Here is an 18,546-nt window from a genome sequence, read left to right on the forward strand (position 1 = left end):
TATGGAGGGGGAAATGGGGATGACACTGTCATGGGGTGGATCTGGGGATGACACATATAGCATAAGATGCTATATACGGTATGTGGCATCCACAGATCCCCCCCATAGCAGTGTCATCCACAGATCCCCCTCTCTATAAAAGGGGATTAAGAGATGTCTAACACATTAAAAATATGACCTGTTTTAGGTAGCCAGTGATTGTGTGCAGGGCACAATCACAAATTACTGAACAATGCACAGGCAGTTATGTTTATAGCAATCTCAAGCATAACTTCGATGCAATGAACTTGCCAGCGTAAGTACAAAGTACGCCGCTGTCACTAAGTGACTTAATTTTTTTAAAAAAGTATCAAAAATCATATTTTTTGGGGAGTGGACATGGGTGCGGGGGGGCCGGGGCGGGTGTCCCTGAATGGCAGTTTGGAAATGTGGTCACCCTAGTCCAGATAAATAGCCTGTATAATGTCCATATAGTGCCATACAGTGCCCAGATAAATAGCCTGTATAATGTCCATATATCACCACACAGTGCCCAGATAAATAGCCTGTATAATGTCCATATATCACCACACAGTGCCCAGATAAATAGCCTGTATAATGTCCATATATCACCACACAGTGCCCAGATATATAGCCTGTACAATGTCCATATATCACCACACAGTGTCCAGATAAATAGCCTGTATAATATCCATATAGTGCCACACAGTGCCCAGATAAATAGCACTTACAATATCCATATATCACCATACAGTGCCCAGATAAATAGCCTGTATAATGTCCATATAGTGCCATACAGTGCCCAGATAAATAGCCTGTATAATGTCCAAATATCACCACACAGTGTCCAGATAAATAGCCTGTATAATGTCCATATAGTGCCACACAGTGCCCAGATAAATATCCTGTATAATGTCCATATAGTGCCATACAGTGCCCAGATAAATAGCCTGTATAATGTCCATATATCACCACACAGTGCCCAGATAAATAGCCTGAATAATGTCCATATATCACCACACAGTGTCCAGATAAATAGCCTGTATAATGTCCATATAGTGCCACACAGTGCCCAGATAAATAGCCTGTATAATGTCCATATAGTGCCACACAGTGCCCAGATAAATAGCCTGTATAATGTCCATATAGTGCCATACAGTGCCCAGATAAATAGCCTGTATAATGTCCATATAGTGCCATACAGTGCCCAGATAAATAGCCTGTATAATGTCCATATATCACCACACAGTGCCCAGATAAATAGCCTGTATAATGTCCATATATCACCACACAGTGCCCAGATAAATAGCCTGTATAATGTCCATATATCACCACACAGTGCCCAGATATATAGCCTGTACAATGTCCATATATCACCACACAGTGTCCAGATAAATAGCCTGTATAATATCCATATAGTGCCACACAGTGCCCAGATAAATAGCACTTACAATATCCATATATCACCATACAGTGCCCAGATAAATAGCCTGTATAATGTCCATATAGTGCCATACAGTGCCCAGATAAATAGCACTTACAATATCCATATATCACCATACAGTGCCCAGATAAATAGCCTGCATAATGTCCATATAGTGCCATACAGTGCCCAGATAAATAGCCTGTATAATGTCCAAATATCACCACACAGTGTCCAGATAAATAGCCTGTATATTGTCCATATATCACCACCCAGTGCCCAGATAAATAGCCTGTATAATGTCCATATATCACCACACAGTGCCCAGATAAATAGCCTGTATAATGTCCATATAGTGCCACACAGTGCCCAGATAAATAGCCTGTATTTTGTCCATATAGTGCCACACAGTGCCCAGATAAATAGCCTGTATAATGTCCATATATCACCACACAGTGCCCAGATAACTAGCCTGTATAATGTCCATATATCACCACACAGTGCCCAGATAAATAGCCTGTATAATGTCCATATAGTGCCCAGATAAATAGCTTGTATATTGTCCATATAGTGCCACACAGTGCCCAGATAAATAGCCTGAATAATGTCCATATATCACCACACAGTGTCCAGATAAATAGCCTGTATAATGTCCATATAGTGCCATACAGTGCCCAGATAAATAGCACTTACAATGTCCATATATCACCACACAGTGCCAAGATAAATAGCCTGTATGTCTATATAGTGCTACACAGAGCGCAGATAAATTGCCTGTATAATGTCCATATATCACCATACAGTGCCCAGATAAATAGCCTGTATAATGTCCATATAGTGCCATACAGTGCCCAGATAAATAGCCTGTATATTGTCCATATATCACCATACAGTGCCCAGATAAATAGCATGTATAATGTCCATATAGTGCCATACAGTGCCCAGAAAATAGCACTTACAATATCCATATATCACCATACAGTACCCAGATAAATAGCCTGTATAATGTCCATATATAACCACACAGTGCCCAGATAAATAGCCTGTAAAATGTCCATATATCGTCACACAGTACCCAGATAAATAGCCTGTATAATGTCCATATATCACCACACAGTGCCCAGATAAATAGCATGTATAATGTCCATATAGTGTCACACAGTGCCCAGATAAATAGCCTGTATAATATCCATATAGTGCCACACAGTGCCCAGATAAATAGCACTTACAATATCCATATATTAACAAACAGTGCCCAGATAAATAGCCTGTATAATGTCCATATAGTGCCATACAGTGCCCAGATAAATAGCACTTACAATATCCATATATCACCATACAGTGCCCAGATAAATAGCCTGCATAATGTCCATATAGTGCCATACAGTGCCCAGATAAATAGCCTGTATAATGTCCAAATATCACCACACAGTGTCCAGATAAATAGCCTGTATATTGTCCATATATCACCACCCAGTGCCCAGATAAATAGCCTGTATAATGTCCATATATCACCACACAGTGCCCAGATAAATAGCCTGTATAATGTCCATATATCACCACACAGTGCCCAGATAAATAGCCTGTATAATGTCCATATATCACCACACAGTGCCCAGATAAATAGCCTGTATAATATCCATATAGTGCCACACAGTGCCCAGATAAATAGCACTTACAATATCCATATATCACCACACAGTGCCCAGATAAATAGCCTGTATAATGTCCATATAGTGCCATACAGTGCCCAGATAAATAGCCTGTATAATGTCCATATATCACCACACAGTGCCCAGAAAAATACCCTGTATATTGTCCATATATCACCACCCAGTGCCCAGATAAATAGCCTGTATAATGTCCATATAGTGCCATACAGTGCCCAGATAAATAGCCTGTATAATGTCCATATAGTGCCACACAGTGAGCAGCGCCCTCCTACTGCTTACCACTTCTCACTGGCATGCTATTATTATGTTGAACATAGTCAGACACAGGCCAGGATAGTGGTCACCGCTGGGGGTGGAACCAGCTGCTTAGTCTGAAGAAGCGTGGATTCAATATAAGAGCCAGGGAAATGCTGAGAGTTGTAGTTGTCTCATCTAATGCCTCCTCCATGTAATGTCCTGGGAGTTGCAGTCCTCTCCTCTTATACCTCCTCCTGTAATTTCCTCTGATATCATATAATAATGGCCTGGACATGCTGGGAGTTGTAGTTCTCTCCTCTTATACCTCCTCCTGTAATGTCCAGGTGTTACGTATCACAGGAGGCGCGGAGTGAGGAGACTAAGGCGATGATTTCCGGTGTAATGTCCTCTGAAGCTGTTCTATAGATTATGGGACCTGGACAGAGGATCTGAACATATAGAAGATTCTGTTCTGCACTCAGACAGCAAAAACTACAATTTCAGCATTTTTTTAATGCGGATTTGATGCAGTTTTGCCATAGATCTCAGAATTCATTAGAAAAGGGTGAAATCTGCAGCTAAAACCACAAACAGGACTGACGTAAGGAGGATTTCTAAATCCACAGGAAGGCTGGGTTCAGACCTGAGCGTATTTGATATGCGCGTTTTTGTCGCGCGTTTTTATGCGCGTTTTTTGCAATAGTAAAGGCGCATTTGACGCGCGTTTGTGTGATTGACTGCCATGTCCTATGGCCACAAACGCGCGTCAAAACGCCCCAAAGAAGCTCAAGAACTTGTTTGAGCGTAGGGCGTTTTTCAGCGCGTTCAAACGCGCTGTAAGACGCTCAAGTGAGAACCAGGGCCATAGGGAAGCATTGGTTTTCATGTGTTGAGCGTTTTACAGCGCGTTTGAACGCGCTGTAAAACGCTGAAGTGTGAACCCAGCCGAAAAGCATCTGCAAAGTGTCCATGAGATTTGTTTCATCATACACTTTGCTGGTGCTGGACTGCCAGCGGCGGACTGGGAACTTATAGTGGCCCTGGGAAAAAACTAAAAGTTGCCCCATGTTGTAGGTGGGTTCTTGACAGAAGACGGAGCAACACAAATAGGTCGGGCCAGCAATACCACATGGGGCACAAAATACTACCGCCCCTGCCACAGTATTCAACTGTATCACCATCCTGAGGACAGCAATACAGTGGAGTTCAGGAGGGCACCTGCGGCTATCGAGTATCAGATCATTATGTACCTGGCCTGCGACCTTCAGGAGGGCTTGGCTGAAGACTTCTGTTCCGAGTAAAGGGGCTGAAGACTTCTGTCCTGAGTAAAGGGGCTGAAGACTTGTGTCCCGAGTAAAGGGGCCGAAGACTTGTGTCCCGAGTAAAGGGGCCGAAGACTTATGTCCCGAGTAAAGGGGCTGAAGAATAATGTCCTGAGTAAAGGGGCTGAAGACTTCTGTCCTGAGTAAAGGGGTTGAAGACTTATGTCCGGAGTAAAGGGGCTGAAGACTTATGTCCCGAGTAAAGGGGCTGAAGACTTGTGTCCCGAGTAAAGGGGCTTAAGACTTGTGTCCCGAGTAAAGGGGCTGAAGACTTATGTCCCGAGTAAAGGGGCCGAAGACTTATGTCCCGTGTAAAGGGGCCGAAGACTTGTGTCCCGAGTAAAGGGGCCGAAGACTTGTGTCCCGAGTAAAGGGGCTGAAGACTTGTGTCCCGAGTAAAGGGGCCGGAGACTTGTGTCCCGAGTAAAGGGGCTGAAGACTAATGTCCCGAGTAAAGGGCCTGAAGACTTATGTCCCGAGTAAAGGGGCTGAAAAATAAAGTCCCGAGTAAAGGGGTTGAAGACTTATGTCCTGAGTAAAGGGGCTGAAGACTTGTGTCCCGAGTAAAGGGGCTGAAGACTTATGTCCCGAGTAAAGGGGCCGAAGACTTGTGTCCCGAGTAAAGGGGCTGAAGACTTATGTCCCGAGTAAAGGGGCCGAAGACTTGTGTCCTGAGTAAAGGGGCTGAAGACTTGCTACCCGAGTAAAGGGGCTGAAGACTTATGTCCCAAGTAAGGCCTCATGCAACGACAGTTTTGTTTTTTGCGGTCCGCAAAAAACGGAAGCCGCCCTGTTGCCTTCCGCAATTTGCGAAACGGAACGGCCACCGGCAATATAAATGCCTATTCTTGTCTGCAAAGCGCGGACAAGAATAGGACATGTTACATTTTTTTAACGGGGCTGTCCGCATCTTTTGCGGCCCCATTGAAGTGAATGGGTCTGCATCCGAGCTGCCAAAACGGCGGCTCAGATACGGACCCAAACAACGGCCGTGTGCATGAGGCCTAAAGGGGCTGAAGACTTATGTCCCGATGTGAGATTTTAGTTTTTCTTTTTTAATAAATTAGTAAAGATTTCTACCTTTCTGGTCCCATTTTCTCATTATGAGGGAACTGAGGGCAGAATGAGGGGGAAAACTAGATATTTTTTTAATTTCAGCAGAAGGAGCGAGATAACAAAATGTGAGGGAAGTGAGAGGGACTGATACTGTGTAAATGCTCTGCACAGTGTATGAGGGGGCATTACATGATGTATACCTGCAGTTGCGGATACATAGTTGGCCACTAGGGGGCAGAACACTTTGCGGGTCTCTGCCCACTTTTCTCAGGGGCGGGGCGCGGGGGAGGGCTCTTTCCTTTCTTTTTCATCCTTCTCCCCCTAATCTTGTTGCATACTATACAGATATAGTGGAGATTCTTGAACACAATACTTTGGAATCTGAATTTCCCTCCGGGATCCCAGAAAACATCTCACCAGACATATCTGAGATGCTTTCCCTCCTGATGATGGATCCCCCCTGTGCGCCGCGCTGTGGTTGGGGGGTGTTTATAGAAGGAGAAGTCATATAGTCTGCCGCCGCTGACAATAAGAAAACACAGGGCGACTTCTATGGGACGGAGATCGGCTACGAAAGTCCCCGCGTCGTCACATTACATAAATATACCGCCTGTAAAGTAATGATCCTGGGCCAACATGTTTATCTCCGTCGCGGTGGAGCTGGTCCATCGCCAGCGAGATGTTCGTACCCTCACCCAGACGCTCTGTACACACTGTCATCCCTCCGATGTCTACTCTTCTGAAGCTTCTCCGTGATACGGCCTCAACCATAACACAGACGCCGCTGTGAGAATAAAAAATGTAGAGTAAGGGCTCATGCACACGACAGTATGTATTTTGCGGTCCGCAAAACACGGATCTGCAAAAAATACGGATGATGTCCGTGTGCATTCCGAATTTTTCGGAACGGAACAGCTGGCATCTAATAGAACAGTACTATCCTTGTCCGTAATGCGGACAATAATAGGACATGTTTTATTATTTTCCGGAACGGAAATACGGAAACGGAATGCACACGGAGTAACTTCTGTGGGGTTTTTTTTGCGGAGCCATTGAAATGAATGGTTCCGCATAAGGTCCTAAAAAAAAACGGAACGGACACAGAAAGATAATAAGTTTGTGTGCATGAGGCCTAATGTTGGGTTTCAACATGCCCCATCCTTCTGCTGTGTAGAGAGTAAACTACCACCAAAAGAATCTGCTGCAGCTGCCTCCCCTCTTCTTCCTCGATCGAGCCCTGTGTGCATGTGTATGGGAAAAGAAAGAGATCCCATATGTATTACCAGCCTGACACCCTGATTACAGATGATGTAGTAGATGTCACCTGCAGTCCTATGTAACACCACAGATAACACAGTGATAACTCTGTAAGTAGAGATAATGTAGTAGATATCACCTGCAGTCCTATGTAACACCACAGATAACACAGCGATACCTCTCTGAGTGCAGATAATGTAGTAGATGTCACCTGCAGTCCTATGTAACACCACAGATAACACAGGGATAACTCTGAGTACAGATAATGTAGTAGAGGTCACCTGCAGTCCTATGTAACACCACAGATAACACAGCGATACCTCTCTGAGTGCAGATAATGTAGTAGATGTCACCTGCAGTCCTATGTAACACCACAGATAACACAGCGATACCTCTCTGAGTACAGGTAATGTAGGAGATGTCACCTGCAGTCCTATGTAACACCACAGATAACACAGTGATAACTGTGAGTAGAGATAATGTAGTAGATATCACCTGCAGTCCTATGTAACACCACAGATAACACAGTGATAACTCTGTGAGTAGAGATAATGTAGTAGATATCACCTGCAGTCCTATGTAACACCACAGATAACACAGCGATACCTCTCTGAGTGCAGATAATGTAGTAGATGTCACCTGCAGTCCTATGTAACACCACAGATAACACAGCGATACCTCTCTGAGTACAGGTAATGTAGTAGATGTCACCTGCAGTCCTATGTAACACCACAGATAACACAGTGATACCTCTCTGTGTACAGATAATGTAGTAGATGTCACCTGCAGTCCTATGTAACACCACAGATAACACAGTGATCGCTCTCTGAGTGCAGGTAATGTAGTAGATGTCACCTGCAGTCCTATGTAACACCACAGATAACACAGTGATACCTCTCTGTGTACAGGTAATATAGTAGATGTCACCTGCAGTCCTATGTAACACCACAGATAACACAGTGATCGCTCTCTGAGTGCAGGTAATGTAGTAGATGTCACCTGCAGTCCTATGTAACACCACAGATAACACAGTGATACCTCTCTGTGTACAGGTAATATAGTAGATGTCACCTGCAGTCCTATGTAACACCACAGATAACACAGTGATAACTCTGTAAGTAGAGATAATGTAGTAGATATCACCTGCAGTCCTATGTAACACCACAGATAACACAGCGATACCTCTCTGAGTGCAGATAATGTAGTAGATGTCACCTGCAGTCCTATGTAACACCACAGATAACACAGGGATAACTCTGAGTACAGATAATGTAGTAGAGGTCACCTGCAGTCCTATGTAACACCACAGATAACACAGCGATACCTCTCTGAGTGCAGATAATGTAGTAGATGTCACCTGCAGTCCTATGTAACACCACAGATAACACAGCGATACCTCTCTGAGTACAGGTAATGTAGGAGATGTCACCTGCAGTCCTATGTAACACCACAGATAACACAGTGATAACTGTGAGTAGAGATAATGTAGTAGATATCACCTGCAGTCCTATGTAACACCACAGATAACACAGTGATAACTCTGTGAGTAGAGATAATGTAGTAGATATCACCTGCAGTCCTATGTAACACCACAGATAACACAGCGATACCTCTCTGAGTGCAGATAATGTAGTAGATGTCACCTGCAGTCCTATGTAACACCACAGATAACACAGCGATACCTCTCTGAGTACAGGTAATGTAGTAGATGTCACCTGCAGTCCTATGTAACACCACAGATAACACAGTGATACCTCTCTGTGTACAGATAATGTAGTAGATGTCACCTGCAGTCCTATGTAACACCACAGATAACACAGTGATCGCTCTCTGAGTGCAGGTAATGTAGTAGATGTCACCTGCAGTCCTATGTAACACCACAGATAACACAGTGATACCTCTCTGTGTACAGGTAATATAGTAGATGTCACCTGCAGTCCTATGTAACACCACAGATAACACAGTGATCGCTCTCTGAGTGCAGGTAATGTAGTAGATGTCACCTGCAGTCCTATGTAACACCACAGATAACACAGTGATACCTCTCTGTGTACAGGTAATATAGTAGATGTCACCTGCAGTCCTATGTAACACCACAGATAACACAGTGATCGCTCTCTGAGTGCAGGTAATGTAGTAGATGTCACCTGCAGTCCTATGTAACACCACAGATAACACAGTGATACCTCTCTGTGTACAGGTAATATAGTAGATGTCACCTGCAGTCCTATGTAACACCACAGATAACACAGTGATCGCTCTCTGAGTGCAGGTAATGTAGTAGATGTCACCTGCAGTCCTATGTAACACCACAGATAACACAGTGATAACTCTCTGTGTACAGATAATGTAGTAGATGTCACCGGCAGTCCTATGTAACACCACAGATAACACAGTAATAACTCTCTGAGAACAGATAATGTAGTAGAGGTCACCTGCAGTCCTATGTAACACCACAGATAACACAGTGATACCTCTCTGTGTACAGATAATGTAGTAGATGTCACCTGCAGTCCTATGTAACACCACAGATAACACAGTGATCGCTCTCTGAGTGCAGGTAATGTATGGAGAGGGACCACATCTCTCTGACCAGCCTTATTGAGCAGGGACGGGCAGTAGGTTTACAATGTATTTCTTTTATTGCCTGCTCAGCACTGGCGGCCTCCGAGGATCAGCTCCTCCCCCTCCCCGCTCCCAGTAGCGATAACTCCCATTATCCACAGATTGCACATCTATCCGGGTGAAATAAATGACATTGTATATAGAAAGTAGATGGAAATTCACTTCGGCAGCAGATAGACACAGCGGGAACAGATTAGTGGCAAGCAGAAAAACACACCTGGAAAAAACAAACCTCCATACATAAAGTCACAGTGTACATCAATGCAAGCGGTCAGGTAAAGTGATAAAGGGTAGAATTCAGTATATTAAAGGAGAACTACCAGAAAATGAGACCGCTACATCCCCATGACAAACCTTCCTGCCCTAGTGCAGCTCAGTGCTGTCAGGAAGACATTAATAGTCGAACAGAAACTACTCCGGCACAGCTTTTGGCTGTACAGAGATCCAGTGTTCCTATGACAACTCTAAGTTGCCAGGGAACATTGCCAGGAAGTGTTGTCACAAGTAACACCACTTTACTGGCGCAGTCAAACAAATTTAATAAGAAATCCAGCTGTTTACGTTCAGATCTATTGTCCCTATGACAACTCCTAAGCTGCCAGAGCCGAGCGACAGGAAGTCTTGTCACGGGGATGCAAGCAATTAAGCTCTACCCTCCATTTTACGAGCACGGATATTTGCCATTTTTGTGAGAAATCTGGTTGCGCTGAGATCCAGTGACTGCAGTGAGTTGTCAGAGCACATTTACAGGAAGTGTTGTCAGAGGGGCACAGGCCGAGAAGCTCCTTCCCCCCATTTTACTAGAAAACAATAATCTGATCCAAGATACTATGTCCCTATGACAACACTGCATTACAAGAGCACAGTGACAGGAAGTCTTATCAGAGGGGTGGACACAATTTAATAAGAGATCCAGTGGCCTACGGTGACAAGAAGTGTGGTCACGGGGACAAAGGCAAAGAAAATCTCCTCGAAGGAATGTTTAAGTTGGAATAACACAGTAGAAAAAATACGATTTTTAAACATTTTCAAACCACTTTATTCTAGATATTTCAGGCCTTCTCCATTAATAATATGCAAAAAGTTACGAAAATAACAAAAACAATTCCTTAAAGATAAAGTATAGGGAATAAAGCGACATTTTCTGTACCGTATTTACACTTCACATTGTATGAAAACGTACATTCATTGCCTGTGCCGTTATACTCCGGAGCCGTATATACAAGATAATGCACGGAGCCTGCAGGGGCCGAGCGGCCAAAAACATTGACATAAAGCGGAATAAAAAAAAAAATTCACATTCTCAAATTGATCATAAAGTTTCCTTCACATCGTTCCCTTCAATTTCTCTTCCCTGCATCTTTGCCCCTTGTCGCGCTTTACATTCTCAGATGTCTCATCCCTTGCTGCTTATAGTTTGCTGATGTTTTTGAAGCATTTTTGGTAAAAATTTTAGAAAAAATTCTGATGTAAAATCGTCAAAAACAGTGGAAAAAAATGGCATGTAGGAAAACCACAGTGAATGCGTCTGACTTTTCCTGAATTCCTAAGAGCATCTGTCAGGAAGATCACCTACTGCCTGCCAAATGAAACAGTCATTCGATTGGTGGCCTCGTTTTGGAGAAATTAGTCTTTGGTTCTATTTGCTAATAAACTTCAGTGCACCAAGGAGCTGGCCTAGCTGCTTGGAGCACCGCAGCTCCTCCACTCCCCCCCCCCCTTCCCTTTGAGTGACAGGGTCAGGCATTCTGACTGTCTTCCTGCCTGGCCCAGTAATCCCACACGTGCGCTGGTCAATCTTCAGTTGGCGCACTACAGCTCCTCCACCTTCTCCCGTTAGCCACTGCCCAACCCATGAGTGATAGGACCAGGCACCCTGTCTTCCTGCCTGGCCCTTTAATTCTGGGCACGCACCAGGGAATCACTAATTGGTGCATGTGCAGTACACCTAGGCCCGCCACCGAGTGCACTGGGGTCTCATTAGCATATACAATCAAAGACTCCAAAAACGGGGCCATGACATATGCTCCTTAAATTATACCCCCCCCCCACTGGTTGACAACCCTCATTTAAGCTGAAAAGGACAACTCAAGGACTTAAAGGGGTTGTCCCATGACCTCTCCTTAGAGATGAATAGGAGTGATGAGCTCTGAGAAGCTAGGGGTCTTCATGTTCATGGCTATAGTTTGGGTCCCTTGGTTAAAAAAATAAAAATTTGATGGGGGACCCATTCAGTCTCCAAGAATCAGACCTCAGCTGACGGCCACATATAGGAAGGGTGGCCATCCAAACCACCCAGGCTGTCTGTGGCTCCACATAGGCAGGCTTTATAATGGACAGAGGCCACCTGATGGACCACAGGCTAAAATGAAACCCTGACATGCCTCTACTGGAGAACCATTTCATCCGATCCAATTTGGGCTGGAAAAGTGGGTGGTGGAAGCCCTAGAACACCTCACGTATCCTCCCTATAATCCAGCTCTGTTCCCATCAAATTTACTTTTATGGCTATGATCATAAATGTAAAAACGAAAAAGGTTTCTCATGGGACAACCCCTTAAAATTTAGGCTTTTTTTAATGTAAGGAGACATTTTTTTATGTTCCGTTTACATTTTGGCAACAATGTTGCAATGTCAGGAGGAGTGGTTATGGTTTAAATTTCTGCAACAATGTTGTAGTGTTATTTAAAAAATAAAAAATAAATCTAATTCACAAAAATGTTATTTACTGTATAAGAAAATGTTTTTGGGGTTTTCTGTCTGACAAATTTGCAGGCATTGAAACTATGGAATGCAATTATGTATCATGTGCCCACAGAGCAGATAATTCCCTCCGTTACAGTTTTGCTTTACGAGAATTATTGCGCCTCAAAAAGCCTATGTTCACATTCCTTGGGGTGTTGTTTTTTGGGGGATCAGTTTTCTGATCCATTGAACCTACTGTATCCTTTATTACTATTTACTTTGTAATGAAAGCGTAAAGTGGGAGGTCCACGGTCAGAGGAGGTCTCGGGGCAGATGCTGGTGTGGTCACATCTTCATTTAGCTATGCGAACATCCCTGGGTACAGGGACTATTCTGTAAATCTTAGGAAGCAAAGAACAGGAAGGGCTAAATATTTAGAATCCAAAAATAACTCTACGCGTAGAACTTGGTCCTCTGCAAAAGACTAATAAAAGCTTCTTAAATATTTCTTAAGAGGTAGGACGAGTCAATGAGGTAATTGCTTTTAATGCCGTCTAGTGCAGGGGGTGCATTTTAGAGGGCCCATCATTTACACATAGCAGATGCAGCCATTTTTGTGACCTGATCATGAGACATGTATACATGCTACCAAATGTCTCATTCCCTTAAAGGGGTTGTGCATGGCTAAAAATAGATGGCATCACACATGTCCACAGGTTATTTGTGTGGTATTGCAGCTCAGTCCTATTTACTTCAAGGGGGCTAAGCTGCAATACCAGGGACAGCCCATGGACAGTCGTGGGGCTGTTTTTAGAATAAATCTGCCTTATTTTTCTCATCTTGGACAACCCCTTTAAATGTGTAGGTTAGCAGATGCCATCCAATCAAACAGCCACCATATACAGCCTGCTATACCTGTGTTAGAAAGGTTAGAGAGACTCATTGCTACTGGTTCAGCCCAAAAAATTGCTGCGTTCCAATAAAAGGACCACTTTAAGGACCAGGGCTGGGACTTGTAGTGACACCGTGTGTCTCAAAACAGGCAGCATAATTAATATTTGCTCCCTATTGTGTGAAGGACATAGAATTTGATTTATTCATATCATTTTATAAACAAGATTTTAAAAAATACATATATGTTATATACAGATTTATAATTTTCCTTTGCTGTAATAAAATATAAAATAATACCTCTATCATATACCATACACTATATTTATAGAACTATAACTGACTTATCAGCACAGTCTCCACAAAATATATATATATATTCATAGAATTAGGGGTAACTGTTCCAATATACTTCTATGGGATTTTAACAGTGGGGATGTTGATAGACCCATGGCGGTCCCCCAAGGTTGTAGCCCTACTTTTCTTAAATTCTTCCATTCCAATCGCCTTAATTTGTGTTTTCTCTGCATCATTTACTATTATTGTATATTTATTACCCCACTGTATCTCATGCCAAGTCACAGGTAAAACACTAGCAATGAAATGGACCCGCCAAATGGTCTACTGTCTGAAACATCCCACTATATCCGAGTGGTACAATCATGCCAGGGGGTGTGAAAGGCAAGGGGTCAGGGATCAAGTTCCAACTCAACAAAGTACATTCACAATTCTAAAATTGGTACTTGAGGAATCTGTTTGACACCCAGTCTCCCTCCTTCCTCTATGACAATATGTGCATCTTAAGAAATGAAAGGAAGGGATGGTAAGGGTGTTCATAGGTGGGAGGGTTATATTTAGGAGTATTGGTGGTGTCAAAGAAGAATCAGCACCGCATTGGGGGTCCCTGTGATCTGAAATCCCTCTTTTTTGTTCTTCCTCTACAATTAAAGCACATGAATGTAAACTCTTTAACCTTGAAGATTTCTGTGACTACTGAGATATTTTATATGGCCTGGAGGTGGTCAGTACAGATAAGCTGGGACTTGTGCGAACCAGTTGTACCATTGCATACAAATTTGGGTATATGGGATTTAATATCCTCATCACCAAAGGGACTAATCCTTAAGGAGTTATTTTGGAATAACCTATATAATGTGCATCTCTTTTTAGTGATTAATACAATGGTTTGACTATTTTTGGGTGTAACTTTATTCCATTTCAAATATATGTTGCGCTATTTAGGAATCAGTTTGATCTGAGCTGGGAGCGCTGTTTTATTGGTATCTATGAAAAGTATGGTGGTGAAATGTGGTACTGCAACTTATAAATGGAAGTGTCTAGTACAGGGATGGCCAACCTGCGGCTCTCAAGCTGTTGTAAAACTACAACTCCCACCATGCCCTGCTGTAGGCTGATAGCTGTAGTTAGTCTGGGCATGCTGGGAGTTGTAGTTTTGCAACAGCTGGAGAGCCTCAGGTTGGCATGACTGTGAGCCCCCCTAAGCGGAAGTCCTACACTGGCCACATACTGATATAGCTGAGCCGACCTTGTCATTGAATTATTTTGTGCGTTTACCTGAAGTTCTGTATAACTCCTCAGCTCTGCTACATCGGTATACAGCGCTTTCATCCCCTTGAGCTCCAATTTTATTCTTTCCACTCCAGTGGAATAAAAATAGTCTGCAAACTCAATCAATCTGCAATTTTCTCAATGCCGTCCCCATATCAATAAAGGTTACATCATTTAAAATGCAAAACCCCCTTATCGGCACGCTCAGAAGCGCACCCTCCACCAGTCAGACTATTTAGGTCACTTTTGGGAGATATTTAAAATTCTGCTCAGTCCCTGTAGAAATGAAATATTAAACCTCTTCTAAAATCCCCGCTGCTTTATAATAAGAAATGAATTCTAGCACTGAGTCATCTTTTGCGAGGCAAATGTCATTGATAGTGGAGAAGCTTCTGTATAATTCCTGAAAATAAGAGCCTATAAGGTGATGGATTTAAAGGGGAACTCCAGTCATCACAAACTGGGACACATTTCCACACAGACGACTCCCCCTTATAGGAGATTGATGGTAATCATGCTAATAATTGTACAATGAAGAGTAGATCTCGTTTTTAGTCTCCCATGATGCATTATTTCTGACTTCCACTTTTCTACAAACTGGGCGGAGCTTAGTTGTCAGGTAACTTTGTGGACTTGTCACCTGACATCTGTGTAGGAAAACAGGCGTTAAAGGGGTTGTCAACCTGTTCATTTGACCCATTAAGGTATAAGAACAATATAAAGGGGGGCTCCCCACACAGGACCTGCCCCGCTATGTACCAGAGGAGAGCGCTTTACGCTGTTGGCCCTTACGTCATATTAAACTTCCATTGATGCAGTTGTCTATGGTCAGACAGCCCTTTAAAAAAGAGGAGGGGGGTCTACCGAGTAGTCTGTGATCAGACAACCCCTTTAAAAATCGAGGTGGGGTCTAAAAGGTAGTCTGTGTTGAGACAACCCCTTTAAAGATCAATGTGGAGTCTAACAGGTGGTCTGTGATCAGACAATCCTTTTAAAGATGGGGTCTAACAGGTGGTCTGTGATCAGACAATCCCTTTAAAGATGGGGTATAACAGGTGGTCTGTGATCAGACAATCCCTTTAAAGATCAATGTGGGGTCTAACAGGTGGTCTGTGATCAGACAATCCTTTTAAAGATTGGGTCTAACAGGTGGTCTGTGATCAGACAATCCCTTTAAAGATGTGATCTAACAGATGGTCTGTGATCAGACAATCCCTTTAAAGGTGGGGTCTAACAGGTGGTCTGTGATCAGACAATCCCTTTAAAGATGGGGTCTAACAGGTGGTCTGTGATCAGACAATCCCTTTAAAGATCAATGTGGGGTCTAACAGGTGGTCTGTGATCAGACAATCCTTTTAAAGATTGGGTCTAACAGGTGGTCTGTGATCAGACAATCCCTTTAAAGATGTGATCTAACAGATGGTCTGTGATCAGACAATCCCTTTAAAGGTGGGGTCTAACAGGTGGTCTGTGATCAGACAATCCCTTTAAAGATGGGGTCTAACAGGTGGTCTGTGATCAGACAATCCCTTTAAAGATCAATGTGGGGTCTAACAGGTGGTCTGTGATCAGACAATCCTTTTAAAGATGGGGTATAACAGGTGGTCTGTGATCAGACAATCCCTTTAAAGATGTGATCTAACAGATGGTCTGTGATCAGACAATCCCTTTAAAGATGGGGTCTAACAGGTGGTCTGTGATCAGACAATCCCTTTGAAGATGGGGTCTAACAGGTGGTCTGTGATCAGACAATCCCTTTAAAGATGGGGTCTAACAGGTGGTCTGTGATCAGACAATCCCTTTGAAGATGGGGTCTAACAGGTGGTCTGTGATCAGACAATCCCTTTAAAGATGGGGTCTAACAGGTGGTCTGTGATCAGACAATCCCTTTGAAAATGGAGTTTAACAGATTGCCACTCCCAATCTGCCTGGGAATGTTCACAAAACCTCCCAGAAACACCCACTTTGGGCATATTTGCCAGAACGGGGTCATTCCTAAAAAAAAAAAAAAAAAACAGGGTTGGGGGGTATGCCTTTAAAGGAGAAGGAGGAGTCTCACACACATGCAAAAATGGGTTGTGGAGAAAACAGACACGAGTTGATACATCGTAGACACCATACAGTAACACAAAGCCTAAGAGTGCACCGGTCTGGAGCACCTATGTACTGTACATTGTGGAAAAAGTCCGTTTCTGGTTTAGCTGGAGTTCTCTAACCAATTTATCACTTGCTTAATGGCCACTTAGCGGATATTGTGTTTGTACAAGTGTATCACGGTGTCTTATGTGTTTGAAGTGGGGGGGGGGGGGGGGGGGCTCTACCATTTTATTGATCTCACACAGTTCCATAATCATGTGCAAATAGACATATCTAATCTTACAAAGGTCTATAGCTGTCAGCAAATACGGGCCTCTCATTCTCGTGAATTGATTTCCAGGTGACTCTATAGTAATGTATCTCACTAATGCTAAATGTCACTGACCCGAGCAATCATGTATGGGAAATGAAATCCAAACACGTAAAAATGCGTGTTTGCTTTTGCAACCTTGATTTTATTGCTTCAGGGCACCTAAAATTAAAAATGAAGCAACCCTGCAAATAGTCTTGATTAAAAATCTCATACCACTTTGTGTATACAGCTCCCATTCGGACATGTGCGTCCATGGAACCAGACTACAAACAAGCCCAACGTAGTCTGATTTTGCAGACAGGTGTCATTCCCTTCCATTTGCCCTCGTGCTTTTATGTGATGTATGCATTTAATGTACGAGGAGTTAATAGGTCTTAGTTACTATCGGTAGTCATCCTTTCCCTATAGGGAGGAGGGGTTAGGTCACAGCAGGCAGTGAAAAGTGCAGATGCAGCTGAACACAGCCCTAGATCACAATATCAGCCAGAGAAAAGCAAAGGAAAAAAAAAAAAAATATATATATATATTTGAGGAGCATTTCAGTGTTGAGCGGAGGTGCATGTAGAAGCTCTGTGGAGATAAGCTGTCTGAAAGGACTACATAGGCTCTACAGTGTACTTGTAGGATTTAAGTCTTACGGTGCCTGGACATACATTAGAAAGCTGTAAGAAAAATACCTCATCGTGCTGAGGACATTGTAGAAATCATACAGCAACCTATGAAAAAGGTGGAGAACTTAGTCTGACACTGGGGGGATGCCATATAGTTGCTTAGTGAGAAGTGTTGGAAAATTTCAGTTGATGTACAGTACTCGATTAGGCTCCCAAATGATACACAGTAAGCCATAGGCCATGAATGTAAGGAAATACAAAGTGAGTCACTCAAACCAACAACAGAGGGTTCTTGATGTAATATGACTGTGATTTAATATAGTAATAACCGCTGTCCCACTCCTCAAGTAACGCAATTGTAAACATACAAAAATGAAATCTCCAAATGGATAAAAAACTGTCCCCAAAGGAGAGACCAGGATATCTGATAACTTCAGTATCCCGGCAGGTCCTAAAGGTCCCAACGCAATATTATCGGTTCATCAGGGAACTGCAATATGCAATATGTATCAGTATATACATAAATATTTTCAGTGTCCATATGTAGGTATCAAACCACCATTCAGAAAAGTCCATAGACATAGATATTCAGCTAAAACAACCTCAATTAGATACTCGGGTAATAGGCAAACCTGTAATATTGGAGAAATGCGTTTGGACCTTTACAGGCTGCTGGGATACTGAAGTTATCAGATTTCCTGGCCTCTTCTTTTGGAACAGTTTTTATTCCTTTGGAGATGAATTTTTTGTATATTTCCAACTGCTTTAATTGAGGAGTGGGGTAGTG

The sequence above is a fragment of the Bufo bufo genome, chromosome 5, assembly GCF_905171765.1.
Source record: "Bufo bufo chromosome 5, aBufBuf1.1, whole genome shotgun sequence".
Taxonomy (NCBI): Eukaryota; Metazoa; Chordata; class Amphibia; order Anura; family Bufonidae; genus Bufo; species Bufo bufo.